The 10689-nt window shown below is 41.2% G+C and overlaps 1 pseudogene; it reads right to left on the bottom strand.

Moving 5' to 3' along the window:
- Positions 1–610: 610 nt before the first annotated feature.
- On the bottom strand, positions 611–765 carry LOC138423375 (large ribosomal subunit protein eL39-like; annotated as a pseudogene).
- Positions 766–10689: the final 9924 nt, after the last annotated feature.

Genomic DNA, 10689 nt, shown 5'->3' with positions numbered 1-10689 from the left:
GGACCATACAGAGATAACTATTGTTAAGAGGTTGGTATATAGTCTTCCAGTTTTTTTTTTAACTTTACTTATTCATTCATTTATTTATTTCTGGCTGTGCTGGGTCTTCACTGCTGTGCCCAGGCTTTCTCTTCTTTCAGTGAGAGGGGGCTGCTCTCTGGTTGCGGTGCATGGGCTTCTCATGGTGGCAGCTTCTCGTTGCAGAGCACAGGCTTTAGGGCACACTTCAGCAGTTGCAGCACCTGGGCTCCGGAGTTGCGGCTCCCAGTTTCTAGAGCACAGGCGGGCTCAGGAGTTGTGGCACAGGGACTTTGTTGCTCCACCACGTGTGATCTTCCCGGACCAGCGATCGAACCCATGTTCCCCAGGCTGGGAGGCAGATTGCTAACCACTGGACCACCAGTGATGTCCCAGTCTTCCAGTTTCGTTAATGTACATACACACATATGGGGGTGTGTGTGTGTGTATGCATATCTGTGTATACACACATATTTTTAAAGTCTTATAAAGTGGATTCATAATATATATATTGTTTTATAAAAATTTTAACTTAAAATGTATCCTACATAGACTTTCAGCAGGTTAAGTAGCACTTCATATGCAAGGCTTCTTACAGACTCAGTCTGATTCTTCTCCAATGTCTTCTCTTGGAGTTGTACCAATTTTATTGCCAGTTTTCATTTGAATCCATTGGGAAATGGGACAATGCTGCTTTTGTTCCTTGGCCAGGAATCACTTGATCCTGAAAGTCTTGTGAGAAGACATTGCAAGCAGCAAATTCCTGTAATTTCTACTCTTAAATGACGTAGGAAGTATTATTGTTGATTCCACTGCCTCAGGCTTTCAAACAGAAGAGTAAATTACAAACAGATAAAACTCAACCAAATGATGTGAAAAATAGACCCTGTACTACCTGTGAAAAGGTGCAGCAGGTACCACTCTGGAGCCATTTCTCTGCCCAGGAGATGGTCAGGATCCCTCAAGGAGTGAGCTGGGAGTTTCTTATAGTGTAGCCCAGTCTCTGGGAATGGAAGGTCACTGGGGACATCCCTTGCAGAGAGAAGAGAGTCCCTGGCAGTGCAACCCCAGACCTTATCTTTTTTAATTTTTTCTTCAGAAAAATATTCAGAAGTAGAACTGCTAGATCATATGGTAGGTTTCTTTTTAGTTTTTTGAGGATCTTCCATACTGTTTTCCATAGTGGTTGCACCGATTTACATTCTCACCAACAGTGCAGAAGGGTTCTCTTTTCTCCACATCCTTGTTAACATTTGTTATTTGTTGTCTTTTTGATAACACCTATTCTGACAGGTATGAGGTGATACCTCATTGTGGATTTCTTTTTTTTAACTTTTAAACTCATTGTGGTTTTGATTTGCATTTCCCTAATGATTAGCAATGTTGAGCATCTTTTCATGTGCCCTTGGCCATCTGTATGTCTCTTTCAGAAAAATGTCTATTCAGATCCTCTGCCCAAGAATATCTTCATAATGTATATGTCAGAATTCCGTGATAGCTTTGGACATGACTGCTTTGTTTCCCATTCTCCCTTTTCCAAATAGGGACTTTTTTTTTTGTTTTTTTCAAAATAGGGACTTCTTTTATTGCTGTTTTTCTGTCTTATCATTGGGTACTGGGTGGAGTAGTAATGAAGCATTGATAGCAACAACTTGACTTTTAGCTCATAGATTGCTAGACCATGAGGAAATTCATCCAAGCTAATTAGAAAAGACTGAAATCATGATTTTGATATGAAATTCAATAATTGAATGAGACTTTTGTCTTCACCCTTGGGGAGGAGGTGACCAGAGAGGTTGACTGTGACAGAGGCCTTGTCTGTCTAGCAAAATCTATTAATCTCTGGAACTATTAGACTAGTCTCCCATATTCCCATTCAATTTGAGTATAGCCACATGACAACATTTTCTCCAGTGTGGGTGGAAGCAGTGTGTACCACTTTCTGACCCAGGTGGTGGCAAACCAGATGAACAGAGCCAAGGCCTGTGAATGACAGTAATGTAGGAGCGCTTCCTCCCTGACCTAAATATCTGTCCAGAACTATTAGGTAAGCAAGAAAAAAATTACTTTGCTGAGTTGTGTTTTGGGTCTATTTGCTGCAGTTGTTTAGCCTGCATTAACTGATATACACCCCATGAGTCATGCTTGTTCAACATAATGATTATATATGCACATCCTGTTTGAACGTGATTATTAATGGTAACATACAAACATCCTGTAAAGAGCCTTGCTTTTTTCATTTAATGTCTTGGAAAGCGATCCACATTAGTACATTACAAACTTCATTTTTATCTTCTTTCCACTTTGCTTTTTGATAGCTTAAGTACCATGTTAGTTAGCCAGTTCCCTACACATGAACCATTTAGGCTGTTTCTAACCTTTAGCTAGTATCCTATGTTGCAGTTCTTTCAGCTTGTACTCTGCAAATGTAAGGCACAGGTCAGCTTCAGGTCCACCAGTATCTGGCTTTACTCTCTGAATTAGGACTTTACTTAGCTTCTTTTAGCCAAATTACAAAGCTAATATTTGACCATATTGATTCTCTGTGGCCTACTATTTTTAAAACTCAAATGGTTACAAATTCAAACATTTACATTGATGAGAGGAATATAGCACGGAGGTCAGCAGCATGAATTATAGTCAGAGACCCTGCGCTCAAAGCCCAGTTCTGCTACATGTAACGTGTATTTGACCTCCGGCAAGTTGTTTAACTCCTATATGCATTAGTTTTCTCAAACAGTAAAATGCAGGTTGGGGCCTCCCTGGTGGCTTAGAGGTAAAGAATCTGCCTGCCAATGCAGGAGATGCAGGAGCCATAGGTTGGATCTCTGGGTGTGGAAGAACCCTGGAGAAGAAATTGGCAATCCACTCCAGTATTCTTGCCTGGAAAATCCTATGGACAGAGAGCCTGGGCAGTCTACAGCCTATGAAGCCGCAAAAAGTCAGACACAACTGAGTGGGCACAAAATGAAGGTTACTGTGAGGATTAAATGATAATGTAAGTAAAGTGCTTAGCACATAGTAACCATCAGTTAATAAGCAGTGTAAAGTTTTCCATAATATATAATTTTGTCTAATTACCAAAGAAAACAAAAATTAAACTTGAGTCTAAGGTTAGCACATGTATCATAACTATCTTTATTATTAAGATGGGAAATTATTTTTCAAAAGATTAAATCACTTTTTCTTTTCCAAGATAATTTTATTTTACCCACTTCTCTGTGACTTCCTAGTTTCTAAATTCTACCACTGATGACTTCCTATGTCAGCAGAAATGTACTGACTTCATTCTTTTTAAAGACTACAATTTTGTGGGGTAGTGATTCAGTTTTATTAAGGAGAGAGCCCTCAAATCTTGTGACTATTCATTTGAATTTTGTATCAACTATTAGGGTTAGATTGTATTGGGTTCAGGCTGATCCTATGTATTTTTTGTTTGTTTGTTTGTTTTTTCAGACTGATCCTATATTATAGGTTCTGGAAATTTAGTCATTGTAGATGCCAAAATTAATGTTAAAGCAAACAACACAAAGGGTTCATCGAGTTGGGGAGTGAGAGGGAGGGAGTTGCAGAAAATGTACACAAATGTAAATGCCATTCTCCAAGTACTTGAATTCCAGAAGTGAAACTGGAGGGTTCAACTGTCCATATTAGGAAATGACTCGTTGCTTGATGACCAGTGTTAAGCCAAGTATTTTGCCCTATTTTTTTGTGAGGGTGGCAGGGAGCATGAAAGGGGATTGGTCAGGAGAACACTACTGATAAATCAGTTAGCTTTACAACCACTTTTTTCTCTTCTAACATAATCTTAGTACAGTTATAAGCATTATAAAATCAAACTTTCACTTTAATTGGAGAGACTGAAAGCCAAGCTCAGTTTTTCAAGATGAAGTTTCTGAAACAGATTCCCAAATGGGGTTATCATTCCCTGAAACTGCATCTGAGCTAAGAACCTGTGTTAAGATTGGCTTGAATCCATCAAAGCATTCAACATATGCTCTTGTCATAAAGTAGCAAATGAAGGCTTGGAGAACAGACAATCTTTTCAACTTCTGTAGCTCTGAATATATTCCACATTAATAAAACATCAGGAACTCCTAATGCCTATTAAACTATACTTGGTTTCCTTTAGCTCAGATTTTGGATTAACTAGCCTTAAGCTCACAACAGGAAGGAACATAGCTGTGCTGTGTGGGAACAATAAAGACATGATGAGCCCAATGCCTAAGCATTACAAAATCAAGCGCTCCCCACCCTATATTTGGGAAACTTAACTTCTTCCCCACTGTTTCTCCAATATACTTTGCATCTTCTGAGCTCATGTTTCTAAAATCCTTGCCTGGTCTCTTCCATAACGTCTCTATAGTTGTCTGGATTTTTTTTTTTTAAACACAGAAAGGGCAAGAGTCCTGGCCAATCTTGATAATGAAAAGTGAAAGTGAAAGTTGCTCAGTCAAGTCCAACTCTTTGCAACCCCATGTTCTTCTATACAGTCTGTGGAATTCTCCAGGCCAGAATACTGGAGTGGGTAGCCTTTCCCTTCTCCAGGGGATCTTCCCAACCCAGGGATCAAAGCCAGGTCTCCCACACTGCAGGCAGATTCTTTACCAGTTGAGCCACAAGGGACTCTTCCTGACCCAGGAATCAAATTGGGGTCTCCTGCATCGCAGGAGATTCTTTACCAACTGAGCTATCAGGGAAGCCCAATCTTGACAACAGAAAATGTATATTACTATTTTTAAGAACTCAACATTCAATGCTGGTGCTTGGGAATAAAGATATTTGATGGGTTAAAGCCCCTGACCATATGTAGGTGTCTGTGGACACATTTATAGGAACTGGTTGGCGCCACTATTCTCCCAGCCAACCAAGCTCACTTCCAGGCTGACTTCAGCTTGGGCACCCTCTCCTATCAGTCTTGTCAGCACTTGATAGTATCTGGTTTATAACAGCTCTGTTGGCTGGGAGGCCAGGTAGCTCCCAAAGAGCCCCGACCAAAGACACAGACCTGAGACCAGAGGTTTTGTTCTAGGACAGATGGCTTGAACTGCCTCCTATTCCCATTTGCTCTGGAAGTCTATGGGACTACTGAGTGCTGGAAATCTGGGTGGAGCTTTGCAAAAATAGCTTTCAATTCTGTGTCAAAAAGAGTGAAATGAACCAATGTTTGCAAAGATGAATCACTTGCCTCAGGGGTCTGACCTCTTCCAGGTCAGGGAAAGAACAATATAATCTAGTTCATCAAAATGTTGGAAAATCCCAGTTGAAGGATTGGAAAGGACCTCTGTGGTGACAGCAGGTTAAAAGGGAATGGGCTTCCTGCAGGAGAAGGCTGGCTGCTCACCACCGGCCGGCCTTATTATTTCGGGCCTCAATAACTAGGTGCTGGCAGTTTCCCAGGGTTGACTGGCTTGTGAAGGCTGAAAAACATAACTCAGACATCAGGCACCAAATACTATCTGACTTGAAAGATGAACAACAGGGACTTCCCTGGCAATCCAATAGTTAAAGACTCCATGCTTCCACTTGCAGGGGGCACGGCTTCAATCCCTGGTCAGGGAACTGAGACTGCACATGCTGTAAGGTAAAAAAATAAAAATAAAAATAAATTTTTTTAAGAAAATAAACAAAAAATGAACAATAACAAAAATACAAACAGTTTTGTGAAAGAAAGGACCCAGGAGTCAGCCTGGTGGGTATATGTTTCCCTGTAGGAAAAGACATTGGAAGTCAAATCAGGATACAGATAACTTTACTGGTACATACACCACCACAAATGCAAGGTCTCCTCAGGAATGTGTGAACAGGATACACCTCCTTTCAGGCTTGTCACATTCTTTCTTTACACACAGTTATACACATGTGCTAATAGAGGCTCCTGAGGCTATACCTTGATCTCAGAGCAAGAAAAGCCTTAATCATCTGTCACATTTAAATTTTCTATTATAGTAAAAGGACGGTCCCCTTCTGCCTTACCTGAAAAGCCTCTTATGGGGCCAATGCAGGTGGAAAATGTAATCACGGTTAATTTCAATGAGAAAACATTTTTTATGTTCCCAAGTCCCCAGATTGACACTTATTCATGTGAAAATACCAAATCTCTTTAAGATGGACACAAATTATATCAGTAATTCACATTGGTTATCATAAACTTATAAAAGCATTTTCCATTTTACTTGTAACTAATTACATTATTTTTCTATAATGTGGCCATTTAACATATTTCTCAGCTTGTTTCTTAGCTTTTATGCCCTGTACTATTTAAGAATAAATTAATAACAAAACATACATATGAATAGTACCTAATATTTATACAATTCAACCTTTATTTTTTAAAAATAATAAAATCAGTGAAAACCATGCAAATAATATCACCTATATTGAACAGCTGAAATAAGAGACATGACGTAAGATTACATTCCTGCTGTATTTAAGCAAAATGTGATGGGAGAACTTTAATTAACATAGGCCAGCTATGTGAAGATGATGTACGGAGACTTTCTTCTTCAGCTGTAAGAATTCCACCAACCAAATCTAGCCGGACAGATGCAAAGAAATGCCCTGAGTTTCAATTACTTTTATTGCAAAACAAACTGCCCCAAAACTTACTGGTTTAACTTTAAAACAATAAACCTAATTTTTCACTGGTTTATGGGTTTGTCAATGGACTTCTGGTCTTGGCTAGCATAGCTTTGCCTAGATGGTCTGCAACGGCCTGGCTCACACATCTGATGGCTGGCAGGCTAGTTTGTCTAAGGGGCCACACTCTCATGTCTGGTAGTTGCTTAGATGTCAGTTGGGGTGACAACTACATGTCTTTCATCATTTAGCAGGTTAGCTAGAGTTTTCCACAAGGTGGTGAAAGAGTTCTCAGCAGCAAGAGAGAGCAAGCCATAATTGTAAGCACCTTTTAAGATTTTTATGGACTTCCCTGGTGGTCCAGTGATTAAGAATCTGCCTGCCGATGCAGGAGACATAGGTGGGTGGGTGGGGTTTGATCCCTGGCCTGGAAGGATCTCATATGCCAAGGAGTAACTAAGCCTGTGTGCCACAACTACCGAGCCCACGTTCTAGAGCCTGTGCTCCAAAACAAGGGAAGCCACCGCAATGAGAAGCCCATGTACCACGATGAAGAGTAGCCCCCACTTGCTGCGACTGGAGAAAGTCCGCACATAGCAACAAAGACCCAGTGCACCAAAAGTAAATAAAGTTTAAAAAAAAATTTTAATACTTCTAGAATCAGATTTGCTAATATCCCATGGAAACAAAGCAAATCAAATGACCAAGCTGAGATTCAGAAAATGGAGAAACGGACTCCACCTCTCAATAGAAGCTGAAAAATCCTATGGTTATTCTGTTCAATCTACCACATCTTGGATGCCAAAGTAGAGAGATTAAATGATATTTCTGGTAACCAGAATGGGTGATTATCTCCAGAGTTTAAACACATGATTATGGGGGGTGAGGGGTGGGGTGTGGGGCAGAGTGTGTGTGTTATTTCAACTACTACTGAGTTTATCTAGGAAGGCTGCCCCCTCTTGGGTCCTCTACTCTACCTGAGGCAGAGTTAAAACCGAAGAGGTAGGCAGAGGCTAGGGTTCTGCCGGCTACATGAAGGAATTTAGGTCTCAATCCCAAGAGTAATGGGAAGCCGTAGAGCATTTTAAAGAGAGAGAGATAAGATCGCTTGGGCTGCAATGAGGACAGTAATTCTAGAAGCTTTGCCAGGAAGGGGAATCTTGAGATAAGGCCTTAGTCACAGAAAATAGGGTCAAGGGAAAGGGTGTTTTGTTTTTGTTTTTTCAAAGCAAAAGATGGTTGAAACTAGAGCTTGTTTGAATGCAGATGGAAGGATCCAACATTGCAAAAGGTTAAAGGGAGAACCCTGAGAATTAGGAAGGGAAACTTGAGCTCGCAAGGTAAGTCTGGTTTAAAAACTTATCATACAATATGGGGCTTCCCAGGTGGCGCAGTGGTAAAGAATCCACCTGCCCATGCAGGAGACACAGGAGATGCAGGTTCAATCCCTGGGTCAGGATGATCCCCTGGCATAGGAAATGGCCACCCACTCCAGTATTCTTGCCTGGAAAATTCCATGGACAGAGGAGCCTGGTGGGCCACAGGGCTGCAAACAGTTGACACGACTGAGCATGCACAGCACACATATTCTGAGCACAGTAAAAAAATAAAACATGATCATACAATAAAACTGACTGCATTTTTGTTATACAGTTCTATGGATTTTAACACATGTATAGACTCACGTAATTACCACCACAATCAGAATACAAAAGAGTTCCATCACACCCAAATCCTTCTTTTTGCCATCCCTTTATAGTCACTCTTCCATTCCTAAATCCGGGAGCCACTGACTTATTCTGTGTCACTATATTTTTAATATTTTCAAGATTTTCATTCTGAGACTAGCTTCTTTCACTCAGCATAATGCCTTTATTGTTATGTTGTTGTAACACCAAGATGTTGGGTATATCAATACCTAATTCCTTTTTTTAAAAAAAATTCTTCATTCCTTTTTATTGTTGAGTAGCATTCCATCGGGGTCAGCTTCGGACAAAATTTCTTGGTTAGTAATGATATCACTATTCTACCAGTTACTTGGGACAAAAACCTTGACATCATCCTTTACTCTCTTCCCTAACCTATACATAATCCATTAGTAAGTCCTGTGGCTTTATTTTCAAAATGCACCTGAAATTTGACCCGTTCTTACCACCTCCACTGCTGCCATCATCTTCTGCCAGAACTAGCACTTCCACTCTTACTTCTCTACCCTCATTGTCTATTCTCCACATAATAGCTAGAATGAAACTTTAAGAGGCTTAAATGTGATCAAACAACTCTTCAGTGGTTTTAGTGGTAACAATCCAAAGTTGTCACCATGGCCTACAAAGTCCCACATGATTGGACCCCAGGCTACCTCTCTGATCTCATCTCCTACCACTCTCCCCACACTGACTCTGTATCAGCTAGAGCAATCTCCTTGCTATTTCTATAGCATGTCAAGCACTCTCCTGCCTCAGAGCATTTAAATTTGCTTCTCCTGTCTAGAACTTGCTTTCCCTAGATATCCACATGGCACAGCCCCATCAGATCAATTCCATTTTCTGCTTAAGTGTCCCTTATCAATGAATCTTTCTCTAACATCTAAAATAGTGGCCACCTGAGACCACTGTTTAACCCTTACCTTGCTTTGTTCTTCTTAGAATATATACATACACACATATATATTTGTTTTTCTGTCTCCTCACACTAGAAACATCCTTGAAAATTTTTGTTCATTGCTCAACAAGCACTTAGATGATGTCTCATCTGGCATATAGTTGTTCAATGAATATTTTTGATTGAGTAACTTACAGGAGGCAAGGACAGGATGGAAACACATGTAGATTTCTAGATTTGAGGGCATTCTACATTTTCTATTATCCTACTTAGTAGGATAATCAGGGAAGCAGTACAGGAAGCATAGGATTAGAGATTTGGAGACAGTGGAGAGCAAGTTAACTAGAAAAATATGATGAAATTTCCAGACACTGTTCAGAGCTCATTTAAGGTTGAAATTATTGTATTTAAGGATGCCAATCTGCTCAGCAGGACAATTTACTGTGACAAGATACAGGCATACAGAAGCATGTTAATCCATCAACGGTGGAGGACTTATCTGGGGAAAAGAGGAGTGTTGGGGCAGGTTTAAGAGTAAGAAGGGGACTGTAATGATATAACATTGAATTTAAGATGGATAAGGAGGGAACTGAAAAGTGGGAATTAAGTAGAAAGCTTTCATCAGATTGGAGGTTCTGATAAAGCGAAAAAGACAGTTCTGGTGACGTTCTTGAGCAGTCAAGCTCAAGGTTATCAGGCTGTGGTTGGATAGAGGGATGTTCGAATTACTGATTCCTAACAGGACGGAGTTTCTGGTGACACGATCCAGGTTTGGGGCTGGGATTGGGAGGCTGAGATAAGGGATGAAGCCTGCAAGTTAAATGAATTGTCAGTGATTCTGAATTTATCAAGATGGTAGATGGTTACAAGAAGCTGGATGCAGATATTAACAGATCGTGTTCACAGAGGTGGTTAAATGGGTGCCAAAGTCTTACGAGTAAGCGTCACAGAAGCAAGGGTTTTTACAAGAGGTGACAGTATTTGGCACATTGGCCCCACTTCTGGAACCTGGGAAGTGAGAATACTAACCCATGTTAGAGAGTTCCAGGGGATGCTGAATCCTCAGAGGACACAGAAAAGCTAATCTGGAAGTGGGAATCTCAGAGGAAAAGCGGTTTGTAGGCAGGGGGCTGGGGAGGGGACCGCAGCAGCAGAAAACCCTGACACTTCTTGTCCTTTATTTACCTTCCTCTCTACCTACCGTTGGCCCTCACAGCTAGAATACTCGCAGAAAAGGGAGCAAGCGGACCGGCTTTTTTCAACTCCCCGCGGAAGTACTCTCACCGGAACTCCTCCGTTTTTGCGCTTTCCCATTGGCGGAAGCTTCCGCCAGCTCCCAGTAGCTTCCGCCCACGACTAGGTTGGGCGGAGCTTTCCCTGGAAGTCACTTCCGCTAAACCCCGCCCCTCGTTCCCCTTTTGGCCACTTCCGGCATCAGGCCCCGCCCACTCCTTGTGGCCCCGCCCCCTTCCCGCCCCGGGCCGGCAACCC

This window comes from Ovis canadensis, chromosome 18 (assembly GCF_042477335.2).
Source record: "Ovis canadensis isolate MfBH-ARS-UI-01 breed Bighorn chromosome 18, ARS-UI_OviCan_v2, whole genome shotgun sequence".
Classification (NCBI taxonomy): domain Eukaryota; kingdom Metazoa; phylum Chordata; class Mammalia; order Artiodactyla; family Bovidae; genus Ovis; species Ovis canadensis.
This window is presented reverse-complemented; position numbering and strand designations above follow the sequence as displayed.